The sequence below is a fragment of the Chiloscyllium plagiosum genome, chromosome 16 (genome assembly GCF_004010195.1).
Source record: "Chiloscyllium plagiosum isolate BGI_BamShark_2017 chromosome 16, ASM401019v2, whole genome shotgun sequence".
In the NCBI taxonomy this organism is placed as follows: Eukaryota; Metazoa; Chordata; class Chondrichthyes; order Orectolobiformes; family Hemiscylliidae; genus Chiloscyllium; species Chiloscyllium plagiosum.
The window spans coordinates 25,812,544-25,826,169 of record NC_057725.1 but is presented as its reverse complement, the minus strand read 5'-3'; the positions used below and the strand labels follow the sequence as shown (position 1 = coordinate 25,826,169).

The 13,626-nt window shown below is 40.8% G+C and overlaps 1 protein-coding gene and 2 long non-coding RNA genes across 7 annotated transcripts in view; 2 read left to right on the top strand and 1 right to left on the bottom strand.

Moving 5' to 3' along the window:
• The window catches only part of LOC122557709, a 5,662-nt gene extending 5,123 nt beyond the window's left edge, over positions 1-539 (top strand). For both annotated transcript variants that reach the window (XR_006313919.1, XR_006313920.1), the window contains exon 3: positions 10-539. This is a non-coding gene — a long non-coding RNA (uncharacterized LOC122557709). The remainder of the gene's footprint in view (positions 1-9) is intronic.
• The window catches only part of LOC122557708 (homeodomain-interacting protein kinase 3-like), a 260,774-nt gene extending 259,844 nt beyond the window's left edge, over positions 1-930 (bottom strand). For all 3 annotated transcript variants that reach the window (XM_043705595.1, XM_043705593.1, XM_043705598.1), the window contains exon 1: positions 546-930. The gene's annotated coding sequence lies outside the window, so the exon portion shown is untranslated. The remainder of the gene's footprint in view (positions 1-545) is intronic.
• The window catches only part of LOC122557710, a 71,517-nt gene that overhangs the window by 9,170 nt on the left and 48,721 nt on the right, over positions 1-13,626 (top strand). The gene's annotated exons all lie outside the window — the stretch shown is intronic.

Here is a 13,626-nt window from a genome sequence, read left to right as displayed (position 1 = left end):
GGGGATCAGGTACAGTGTAGTGGGGATCGGGGATCAGGTACAGTGTAGTGGGGATCGGGGATCAGGTACAGTGTAGTGGGGATCGGGGATCAGGTACAGTGTAGTGGGGATCGGGGATCAGGTACAGTGTAGTGGGGATCGGGGATCAGGTACAGTGCAGTGGGGATCGGGGATCAGGTACAGTGTAGTGGGGATTGGGGATCAGGTACAGTGTAGTGGGGATCGGGGATCAGGTACAGTGTAGTGGGGATTGGGGATCAGGTACAGTGTAGTGGGGATCGGGGGTTAATAAGGAATCGGGGATCAGGTGCAGTGTAGTGGGGATCAGGTAGAGAGTAAGGGGATCGGGGATCAGTGGGGATCGGGGATCAGGTAGAGTGTAATGAGGATCGGGGATCAGGTGAAATGTAGTGGGGATCATGCCCTGAGAAATGTGAAGCCTCACGTTGCCGATGAGCCTGAGCTAAAGTTTTGAAGTGAAGAGGTCGGAGGTTTTTGAGGACAGCCCGCAGCACAGGTGCCCGTCCTCCGGGAGCGGCTCTTACCTTGACGGGGAGGAAGCAGGGGGTAGCGGTGCGGCGGTGCCGGAGCCGATCCGGATCCCGATTCCGATGCAGTGGCCGCGCGGTGGAGCCGGAGCTGAGCCGTGTCCGCTGCATACTCGGCTCAGGCCGCTGCTGCCATCCTGTCCGCCTCGGCCGGTGTTGAGGGTGGGTGAGGGGGGGGGCGGTGGTTAGGGCGTCCGGCTTCTCCCCTAACCCTGCCTCAGCCGCACCACCGGCTCCATGGACACATGGCCGACCGTCGGGGAGAGAGAGTCTCAAAGGATCGCGGTGCCTATCGGCCGCCGCTGGCGATCGCAGCCCGAACCCAACATCAACAACAACATGTCCGGGCGCAGCTCAATCTGTCTGAGCGAGATACACTGCGCCTGCGCGCAGAAGCCGGGGTAGGCGGGGTCAGGGGGCGGGGAAGAGGCGGGGCCATGCTGTGTGGGGGCGGGTCAGACTAAAGGGGCGTGGTAAGACTGAGGGGAGGGGTTCGCCACTTTAAAGCACTCGGACTCAATATTGAATTCCACAGCTTCAGAGTGTGACCTCTGTATTACATTATTTTTAGATTCTCATCCTTCTCTGGCCGTGTTTTGTGTATGCTTTGTTAATTTTGATCTCAGCAAAACAAAAAAATTTTTACAGCTCACATTAACATCTATTTTACGTATCCATCTCTCCTTTGCAATTACCACTGCCTCAGTGTTTTGCTTGCCCCTCTCTGAGGATGAAAGATCAGTCCTGTTCCAGCAATAAAGTTTCAACTGGGCACCTTCCCAATCTGTTCTCCTCACTCTCTTCACTCTCCTCACTCTCTTCACTCTCCACAGCATGAAAATACATTTTTCAACTCATCGAAAGAAAACTGGATTCTGGTTGCTCTGGCCGAATAGCAAGTCCAGAGCCAGGGTCACGGGTTGAGATAAGGACAAAATTCTTCATCCAGACAGTGGTGAGCCTGTGAAATTCTCTGCCACAGGAAGCGGTTGAGCTCAAAACATTGAATGTTTTCAAGGAGGAGTTAAAGGAAGCAAAAGGTTCAGAAAGGAAGCAGGAACAGGGTACAGAGTTAGAATATTAGCCGTGATCAAACTGAGTGGAGGAGCAGACTCAAAAGGCTGAACGGATTACTCTTATGCCTATTTTCTATGTTTCCACAGACTGAACATAAAGTCTGTGTCTCTCACCACAGAGGCCGCCAGACCTGCTGAGTTTCTCTCACACTTTATGTTTTTATCCATAATTTACCTGCCTTTTTATGCAAACGTTGACAGAAAGCATGGACTAGGTTTCTGTACACAACAAGCATAATACAAGTAAGTGGATTCCAGCTAAAGGTAAATAACTATGAACTTTAACCCCGATAAAACGTTTTTAAATGTATAAAGTCAGACATGGACGGAAAAAAAGATGACATTATGGATGGGGGCAATTGCAAGGCAATTCAGTAGTCTCTGTTGAGATGTCATTTTTTGGCTTGTCAGGACTTACTGTTAGGCAATCTCACTCTTCTCCAGGTACTTTAATGAATTCCTTGACTTTGTTGGTTTACAGTAACTGGTGAGAGAAAATAAGTCAGCTTTCTTCGGGCTTTAAGTGTTTTCATACTGCAGTGTCAAAGACCGAACCTTCCTTTCTAGAAATCTCAAGGCTTCTGTCTATCTCTTTCATATTCACAAGCTAATTGGGAGCCAATCACAGAATCATTGTGAAGGAGAAGCCCTTTGCCATTGACCAGTAATCATCACTCCACAGCTACTTGTTCCAGCTGAATCTCATTTTGTAAACATTCTCCATTTCTAGTTCATCAGCTACTAAACTTCACTGTCAGTGCACCAATTCCTTCCAAAATTCTTTAGTTTTAAAACAGTCTTTTTTTCCATTTCAGTCAACTGTCTATAGAAAAATAGAAAGATATAGTCTTTAAATGCCTCCAATCTTTGAAGGAAAAAAAGTCATTTCAAAAGTATGTTTTGTCACTAAATATACAACACACAAACAATCAAACACAAGACTTACATCCATTCATCTTTGCATCCCCTCTTACACAACATTATTAAATTGTATCATTTATTAGACCTTTAACTTATTCCAAAATTTTACACTCAGGTCCATGCAATTGCAATATCTTTTCGAGCAGTGTGGATCATTTTGACATTAGATGATTGAAACAAAAGACTCCACCTGAGTAGAGTTGCATTTTGTGTGTTAAACTTTTCAATGAAGGCCAATGGATTACGATTAGTGTAAATGTCTGTTTGCTTGTTACTGTTTTAGACATGGACTTCAAAGTGTTGCAAAAATAATAATAATCCCAAAATCTCTTTTTCTACCATTAAGACATCTTCTGATACTGCTTCAGTTTTTTATAGAAGTATCCCACTGACTTTTTTATTGCTGACTCATCATCTGGTAACAAGACTTTACCTATTCTCCAAGCTACGATCTATCTAATTTTTCCTGCCACTACATAGACCTCTAAGGTCAATGCACAGCAGTGGCTTCTGGAACTAGAGGTCTACAAGCACAGATCCTCTCAACATTGCTCCAAGTCACTAGTGTCAATTGCCATTTTGAAAGATCTGGAAAAATTACAGACAGCCTGAAATAACTCCACAGAGAGTGATATCGCGTCATCAAGTCAGTCCACATTTATAAGTGCAGAGTCCTTGATACTAATGCTCCTGTTCTTTTTTTTAGGCCTTGACACTGATCCAGCTCCCTCAGAGCCAGGTCTCAGAGTGAACAAAACCTCTGACAGTCCTGCTTGTCTCTTTTTGCCCCCACATTACCTCATGCTCCTGTTTGTTTCCAACAGCTATGGGTCTCTGATTGGACCAGATTAACAGCCTCAATCAAGGCATTCATTTTCTATGATATCTGCCTGGCTGACCTTATTACAGCCAATATGCATTCATTTAATAGGACTGCCTTCAGTCTCTCAAAGGCTGCCTTGCATTCTGCTCAATGTTACCTTAAGGTTTGTGATGTTATGGGCCACCAGACGCGCTCAAAACATTTCAAGAATGTAGCCCAGACCCTAACTTTGCTAGTTGTTTTAAGCAGGTGTAATGTGGATATTCCAGGAGAGATGCAGCTGGCCAAACCATTTAGTTTTAAACAAAACAGAATTTATTTACAAGATTAGTGAATGAAACACAAACAAAAGAGAACAGAGTATTGAATAACTTAACCTATCCAAAAACCCAACAGATTATCCCAACTTAATGATGCTGCTCCAAATACCTGCAACAATCCCCATAAACACCCCTTTGCACAAAAGGTAAATTCAAATACAGGGTCTTGAAGGAGATAGAGAGAGACAGAGAGAGATGGCAGCATAGAACACCCTCCTCCATGTCGTTGTATCTGGGATCAGCACCTCAAACTGAACTGACTGCTTTCAATAAATAGCCAGCCTGCTAAAGCCGAACCAAACCAAAGAAAAGCTGAGCAGGGAGAACCAGCCTTTCTTTGTATAAGTTCTTTTTTTTTATTTCAAAGCCTTTTGTCCAAGGCAGTAGCTGTTAGCTATAATCAAATTGGCCCTAAAGACCATCTAAGCCAGACTTTTTGGAATTGCTGCATTTACGACCTCTCTGAAAAAGTAGCCAAGGACATCATCGCAGAGATTGCTCAAGGGCCTCGCAGTTCCACAGAGCTGGGATGAAAATTTGAGGGAGCACTTATTCTGCTCTGATCTACCACTGTTGCTTGTTTCTTTTATAAGATTCATGAAAGGTACAGCTCTTGTGTGCAGATTATATGCAAACTTTAGGCAAAACCTATACATTCTTAAAACTCTGTGATTTCTCATTTAGTTTTAGGCATGGGAATTCTATTAGAGCTTTCACTTTAGATACTAGGTAAGTTACTCTTGCTTTCGCAAATTCACTTCTGGCTAAATTTGTTACTAAGCCAGTCAACTGTAATTACTAGAACAGGCCTTAGACCTGTCTGACATGATCTTCCCATGGGTTTCTCTATCCCACAATCTCGTATAAATACATCACACAGTTATAAACCTCACCTACAACTTGACTCAAATGTCTGGAATGGAGCTAGAGCATTATTTAACCCAAATGAAATCACTCAGCATTGTTATAACCCATTTGGTACAAGGTTAATATTTTTTTACCCCTTTATGTTAGTGGCACTTGCCTGTGCCCCTTCAATAGTTCAATCTTAGAAAGGAACGAGCCACTACCAACCCAATGAATATGGTCTTCTAATCTTGGATTTGGGGATGAATCTGTCGTCATGGCTGCATTTACCTTCAGTCTGATGGATCCATCCAGTTTAAGCACTAACACCTACTAGTGAACTCTAGAGGCTTTGGCCAGGTGAGTCAAATGGTTTTCCAGCAGGCCTGCTGCAGTGTTCCAGTGAGCCTCAGTGCAAGCTGGAATGACAGCAACTCATTTTCCACTCGGGGACCCTGCAGCCTGCAGTACTCAACATCAAGTTCAATAACTTTAGAGCCTGATTCCATCCTTCCTTGTTTTTTACCCACCCCACACCTGGTCCAGTTCGGACATGGGTTGCTTTTAGCACGGTCACCCATTCTTTCCTACTCTTAGCTCTTATTTTCATTTATTCAGCGTTTCTTCTGGCCAGGCCTGCTATCCATAATCTCCTTGTTTACCTACCCCTTTCATATATCTCTCCCTCTCTCTCGGCTCCATCTCCACCTATCCGCTCCTTAAAGAAATATCCCTAGAAATTGAATTTCCCTATCTATGGTAGTAAGAATAAATTGATGTCCCTGTTTTCATTTTTGGTGATAGTCCTACACCATCTTCAAACACTTGAATGAATAGTTCTTCAAAAACTGGTATGGGTATCATACATGTTGATTTGTTTACATATTGAAGGTTTCTACATGTATGACACATTTTATAGAACCGCACAATGTCCTTGCATATGTGTTGGCCTTGTAAAATATCTATTTATTGCTACTTGAAATGTCTTCTTGTGCTGTTTGGATGGCACTACTACTTGATAAATAACTGTCCATTCTTTGTCCAAAAGTCTATGAGCTGTTCTCAAGTTCCTCATCAGACCTTTATTTCTAACATGTTGGCAATCGAAAATTACTTCAGGATCGGCTTCAATGTGAACTGTCAGTGTAAACCGCCCTTGAACCTGCAGGAAATTGGAAAAATGTGGCCTGTCCATCCATATTTTCTATCCCTTAGCACTTCGATGCAGCTCAACCAGTCATAATGACTTATTAACTTTAAGTACAAAGTGTCTATGTAATATAACATCCTTATCAATTTTAAACCTTTTATCAGAGCTACCTCCTCTTTCACCATGATGTGTGCATCAACTTCTTCCCTGGCAAAGTAGTAATTTTATACCACAGCCATGCCCTCTGCTCAATGTATAAATCCCCTTTATGGGCCCAAATCAGTCATATTACACTGATATAGGAGGAGAGCGTATGTCTCTCTGTCCCACTCCTCCACAGGTCACAACAAAATTTAATTGTTCTGCCCATTTCGCAAAATAGTCAATAGTATTCTTTCTCGACATTCGGCTTATAATAATAAAAAATGTATTCAACATGGAAATATGCAAAACCAGTTAACAAAGAGTTTGGAATGTGAAATTGTAAACGTTTAACCAACAAAATAATCCAACATACACACACCACATCAGATAAAGTCAAACAAACAAAAGAAAAATCTGAAATTCACTTTGGGAATAAAACCCCTTCAGCCAATAAGTGTTAGCTCTTGAATGCAAAATTGAATGCTCAGTTGCCCGATATTCTTACAAGCATAGGCAAGTCACTAGACACAAACAGGTCTTTACAGATGCAATCATTCAGGAAAATTCACAGCAAACCTCCTCAGAAGTTTAAATTCCAATGAGTATAGTCCCAGTCTACTTAATCATTCCTCATAAGCCAACCCTCTCCATTCCGGAATCAACCTAGTAAACCTCCTCTGCACCCCCTCCAGTGCTCGTACATCCTTCTCAAATAAGGAGACCAAAACTGTACACAATACTCCAGATGTGGCCTGGAGCTGCTAGTTTCCTTTCATACCTGCTCTATGTTTCTCCTATCTACTTTTTCAGTTCAGCTGTGAATTTTCTATATTCAGTCAGAATTTTAGCTGTTTTATCTACTTGACATTGAACAAATGCACACTTTCTTGTTCATCATTGTAACTGTCTCTCTTCAGGAAATTCAAGGTATCTTTACCCTACCTTTCATCTTCTTGGAAATATACATTGACCATGTCCAAACAATTCCTTCTTCAAAGATAACCTATTTATCAGTTTAAGTTTTGCTTGCCAACCTTTGATTCGAATTTATTGAGGTCACATTCATTCTTTCTCCACAGAAGTTGGCTTTGCACCAGTTAATTCTTCTTACTATTGATTATTCCTTGACATTTTCTACAGCTAATCTAAACCATATGATATAGTGATCACTATCCCTTAAATGCTTCCCTACTGACCCTTGATCCACTTGGATGACCCCAATTCCAAGATCAGGTCAAGTCAGCGCCAGGGAGAGAGCCAAGACATGCTTGTTTAACACTCCCTTATCCCACTACTCCTTTTAACAAATTTAAGTGCCTTCAAAATGTGCCTTTGGTCCTATGGAATAGAATTCTGCAGTATAAAGGATGTCATTCAGCTTTCTATGTCTTTGCCAAGTAATTCCTGAAGGAATACAGACAGTTGGCATACCATCCTGATTTGGAAATATATTGTTGTTCTTTCAATCTCACTGCAACAGAATCCTGGAACTCCATCCCAAACATCATTGCAAATCTACCTGCATGAAATGGACTGCAATGCTTTGACATGTAAGCTCATCACTAATTTCTCAAGTGCAAATAGCAATGGGCAATCAGGATGGGGAGTTGCAGAGAGGGGAACTTGCAGTTCCAAGTGTCCCCATCTACCTGCTGATCCTGTCCTTCTGGAAGTGATCTTGGATTTGAAAGATTCTGTCTAAAAAGCCTCAGCGAATTTCTGCAGTGAAATTTTAGATGGTACACTTGCTGCTGCTGAGCATCAATAGTGGATGGATTGTTTCTGGATGTAGCGCCAGTCAAGCCGGCTGCTTCGTCCTGTATGGTGCCAAGCTTCTGGAGTGTGTTGGAGCTGCACTCATCCAGGCAACTGGGGAGTGTTGAATCACATTCCTGACTTGTACCTTGTATATGATGGATAGGCTTTGTGAAGTCAGAAGGTGAGTTACTCACTGCAAGATTCCTAGCCTCTGATCTGCTCTTGCAACCACAGCATTTTAATGGCTAGTCTGTTTTAGTTTCTGGTCAATGGTAACCCAAAGGATGTTAGTAACGGGGTTTTCAGTGATGGTAATGCCATTGAATGTTAAGGACCATTGGTTAGATTCTATCTTATTGGAGATTATAATTTCTTGGCACTTGTGTGGCATGAACATTGCTTTCCACTTATCAATCTACAACCTGGATTTTCCAAGTCTTGTAGGATTTGGATGTTGACTGCCTCAGTATCTAAGAAGGTGCGAATGGCATTGTATGTTGTGCAATCATAAGTAAATGTCCTGCCTTTAATGGACAGAAGATCATTGAGGAAGACATTTGGGCCTAGGACACTATATTGCAGAGATATCCAGAGCTGACTGACATCCAATAACTAGAGCCATCTTACTTTGTGCTAGGTATGACATTAATCAGTAGAGACATTTCCCTCGATTCCAACTGACTCCAGTTTTGTTAGGGCTGCTTGCTCATCACTCTGATCTCACTGCTGGAGTTCAGCCTTTTTATCCATGTTTGAACCAAGGCTGTAATGAGGTCAGGAGCTGAGTTGCTCTGGTGTAAGCCAAACTGTGTATCAGTGAGCAAATTATTGCTAAGCAAATGTGACTTGGTAGCACCATTGATGACACATTTTCCTTCTCTTTACTGATGATCAAAAATAAAGCACAAGGGCAATAATTGACCAGATTGGATTTGGTCTACTGTTTAACATGACATAACTAGGAATATATGAAAATTATATAATCATCTAATTATTGATCATTTTTGGAAATAGTTTAAGTTTTGTCTACCTAAAGTTTTCAGAGTTTTGTGCATCTCTATCAAAGTCCCTCAGCTGTCCTAGCTGTAAAAAGAAATACCACAGAATCTCAAATCTCTCATATCTGAAGCCTTACTAGTATACTTCTTCCAAAGTCTCTATAAGCCCTTCACATTCTTCCCATGCCCAGAGTTAGAAACAGTTGTCATAGTTGGGTCAAACCATCTTATATGGAATCAATAAATAATAATTAGAAGCATAGGTTTCTGCATCAGAAACATAGGATTCTATGTCATAAACTTGAAATACCATGGCTTGGTCAGATAATTGCACACAACATGGTTGTTCCTATTATGTAAATAGCTTCACTTCTTTGAATCTGGTGCTAACTATAGTATATGTTACAAAGCCTACATATATATAGTAAACTTCAAAATGGTATCAACCACTTACTTTCACAGTTGATCCTCTAATCACGGGCTGGTTCTCGCATGCTTGCTGTTTGTTGACAGGTGCCATAGTAAGCCAGTCCACAGCAAATGTGATTGAGAAACAGTCTGTGATTGGAGGAGAATGAGCAAGACAAAATTTTGATTGGAGAATTAAATGCTCAAATTCTGTCTTTTTTCAGGTTTTGGGATTATCTTTCTCTAATTGGCACAGAGGCTGCAGTGCTGTCTGAGCCTGGACTGCCTTGAACAAACAGGACTTTGTGATTAGTATAGTATTCAGCTCCCACAACTGGGATCTTGGTCAAGTAATGCCTCCTTTTTCATTGGACTGGAAACATACTCCAGATCATACTCTGGGAACGTTTGGATTTCTCTGCCTTTACATGACTACCATGTCACTCTTTATTCAGATAACTAAATTTTCCTCATTGTAACTGCAGTATAATTCTTACACCACTATGTGTTTCTTTACATCTTTCCCATGGAGTGGAGCCCAATGGACACGTAATTGCAAATATTTTATTCCTTAGCTCTCACCAACTGGATTCTGCCCTTGATCCCTGTGGTTCATACTTTCTGTCCACTACTGCAATGTTTTCCTCGATCAACGCTGCCACATTTCCCCACTTCCTTCCTTTCCTGAACACCGTGAATCCAGTTGTATTTAATAGTTTCTTGAGCTACATCTCCATTATTTCTGCAATATCATAATTCCATTTTGCTACCTGCACCAGCAATCTCATCAGTCTTATTTACTACTCACCATGCATTCACATACAAGCACAATGGCCCTAATGTAGACTTTATTACTTTACCTCTTACTGTTGAACACACCTAAATATCTGACTAATTGCAACTCTGGTTCTTTTTCTTTCACTATGCATCCTTCTCTAGTATTATCTCTTTTTTTACACCCCTGCCAAGTTAATTTCAACCTTTCCTAATAGGAGTGACAAACCTCCCTGCAATGAAATTAATTCTGACTCACGTCACTTTCAATTTCTATATTTCAAATCCCATCATGTTCTGCTCAGCTCAAATTTTAAATCTGCAGCAATCAGTAAAGTCTTACTGAAAACAGAAGAACAAAAATATGACGTGAAAGTACATGACAGAAGCAATTCTTTAATACGTTACAGATCAATAAATATTCACCTTGAAATTGGTTCATGTCGGTCTTCTGTGTTCTGAACGGCAGGGAAAATCGCGACACTGGTATTTAGCTCATAGTTGCTAAAGGTCCAATATGTGGATATGCAGGGAGGCAAACACTTTTTTGAATGCTGGCTCTGAATGCCTGTTATTTTTGCCTACACCAGAGCAAGATTCCAAAGCAAGGAGGCATAACCTTAACATTATGTTCAGTGGTGATGTTAGAAAGCATTTCTTCTCATACAGCCATGGAGCCATACAACATGGAAACAAACCCTTCTGTCCACCCCATCCGCATTGACCAGACATCCCAGGTCTAGCTCCATTTGCCAGCAATTGGCCTATATCCCTTTAAACCCTTCCTCTTCATATATCCATCTAGACACCTTTTAAGTATTGTATTTGTACCAGCCTCCACCACATCCTCTGGCAACTCATTCTATACACGAACCAACCTCTGCATTAAAAAGTTACCTATCAGGTCCTTTTTAATTTTTTCCCCTCTCACCTCAAACCTATGCCCACTAGTTTTGGGCTCCCCCACCCTAAGAAAAAGACCTTGGCTATTCACCTTATCTATACCCCTCATGATGTTATAAACCTCTATAAGGTCACTCCTCAGCCTCCGATGCTCCAGGGAAAATGCCCCAATCTATTCGGCCTCTCCCTATAGCTCAAAACCTCCAGCCCTGAACACCCATGTAAATCTTTTCTGCATCCCCTCAATTTTAACAAAATGATAATGAAAATGTGGAACCACTGCTCCCTCCACCCGCCCCACCCCAAATGTTATTAAGATGGAGTCAATTCAAAGCTTCAAAACTATTAATAATTTTTTTTATTATGTGCAGGTATTAAAAGGTACAGCAGAATTGGCAGTTCAGTTGAATTAAGATGAAAATAGCCATGATCTCTTTGAATGGCAGAATAGGTTTGACAGACTAAATAGCCTCTTACTGTTCCTATATTCCATCCAGAGGAAACGCTTATAAATATTGTCTGATGATAATTCCTAGGAAATTCATCAACAATGTACATTAAAGAAAAAGTATACAGAAGAAATTTATACTGAGAACAATTGAACTTATGAAGCAACATTGAAGAGCCATAATCACTCTTAACATTGCAGAAAAGATCAGTGAAAAAGTTTGAGTCTTTTGAATGAAATAGAATTCAAAGCACGAATAAGAAATTGTGATCCAATGATTGCTTTAGGTATACATGTCCCTTTCACAGTAATTATTTGCTAATTGTAATTTTCAAATACTTCCTCATTTACATATTTTTCTTTCTACATTTTTTTGATGTGTGATTAGCATATTTTTAATCATCTTTTATTAAAGTCGATTCCAAACTGCTCTGAAAAAGCATATGTATTAAACATTCTTTGGGAATAGTGAATGTAATCCCAGGTCAGATGAAAGCAGTTTTGGAAAAAGAATATTAAAAGGAACCATGGAAACTTCATTCCAAGATTATGATAGAGGCTGAGAGGGTAAACATGGAAAAGATATAAGGGAGTACAATCAGGCAACATAAGATATAGATTAGTCACAGACAACTGCAAAGATATGAGGAAAGAGTGGGAAGTGAAGTTAACTAACATGCTGTTCAAAAGATCCAGGGCAGACTTGTCAGGCTGAAAGAACTCTTTCTGCACAGTATTACTCCATAACTTTATGATTGCTAGAGCCCTCACTTTTCCAATTTTCATGTTCTTTCTAAAGATGTTTGATAAAAATAGCATCCATTAAAATGACAGCATGGCTCAAAACTGTCTCAGAGACAGAAAAGGAGGAGTATTTGTGAATAGTTGTTTCCCAGACTTGAAACTGATATACTGTATTGTCCACCAAGGGTGCATGTTGGGACCACTGCTCTTTTGATATATATCCATATATATAAAGATGACCTTGACTTGAGCACACAAGGGCTAAAGTCAAAGTTTATGCAATGACACAAGACTCAAAAGTCTTAATAAACAGTGACAAAGATAATAACAGACATCAGGAGGTCAGGGATAGACTTGTGAAGTGGACTAACACAGGCAAGTGTAGTCCTACACAGAGAGTTTTACAACAACTACTTTTAGGAGAAAGATGTTAAAAAGTAATTGGTAAATTTTACGGTAGTTTTCTGCATGAATCTTTGCAGATGATACAAAAAAATTGGGAAGGTTGGGGACAAAGCATACCCAGTTTTTGAAAACAGAGGCAAGTGTAACTAAAAGTATGGAAGAGATGCTGATTTTTGCAGAAATCACTGCTTTGGTCTCAGCTGGATTATTGTGTCCAATTCTGAGCACCACATTTAGCAAGATTGTCAAGAATGTAGAGAGAGAATAGAGGAGATTTCAATTTTGTGAAGAGAATGGTAAAATAGAATTGAGGCCCCCTAGCTCAGTGGTTAGAGCAGTGGTCTTGTAAACCAGAGGTCATGTGTTCAAACCTCACTGGGGCCTCTTCCCATTTTGGGTGGCACAGTGGGTGGCACTGCTGCCTCACAGCGCCAGAGTCCCAGGTTCAATTCCCGCCTCGGGCAACTGTCTGTGTGGAGTTTGCACATTCTCCCCGTGTCTGCGTGGGTTTCCTCCCACAGTCTAAAAATGTGCAGGTTAAGTGAATTGGCCATACTAAATTACCCGTAGTGTTAGGTGAAGGGGGAAATGTAGGGGAATGGGTCTGGGTGGGTTACTACTCGGAGGGTTGGTGTGAACTTGTTGGGCCGAAGGGCCTGTTTCCACACTGTAAGTAATCTAATCTAATCTTATTAGAACAGCCAAAATTAGAGGGAGTTTTGGCATAGGTATTCAAACAATGATTCAAGCAAGTAATGTGATATATGACTTTCAGTGCAGTTATGAGACCAGGTATGTAGGTCATGCATTCCAATGTTTGGTCAACTGTATCAAGCCAATACATTCTGTTGACCAATAGCACTGGGCAGTGTGCCACTCATGTTTATTTGCAAGTCTAGAAACATGTCTCGCAGTAGATGAGATTCTGCTATTGGACATTTATTAAATAATCTAGACTGCACTAAAAATAACATCAAAAACCAATTTAAGATTATCACTATAGTTTGTACGTAATGCAAGTACATGTGTTAGAAGCTCCTTATCTTTGCAAACTGTTTGAAGTATGTAAAAGGAATCAGACCGACATTACACAAATTTCATTGGAAAAAGGAGTCATGACGAATACCAATTTCAGCTGTGTTCCCATGCCAAACCCCGATAAATTAAAGTCTATTTGCCTGATCTGAGAAATAGGTTTAACAGTCAGCTGTTCTTGCTGTGTTCCATGCCAACAATGGCCCAAATATGTATAAATTTTCCTTTATCAAATCTAGTTTCTTGAGTTCTAGTGCTTATAAGTGCAAGATGAAAATCTTTAACATTGTGTCTCCTTTTAGTAATTTCTATGAAGCACTTAAGG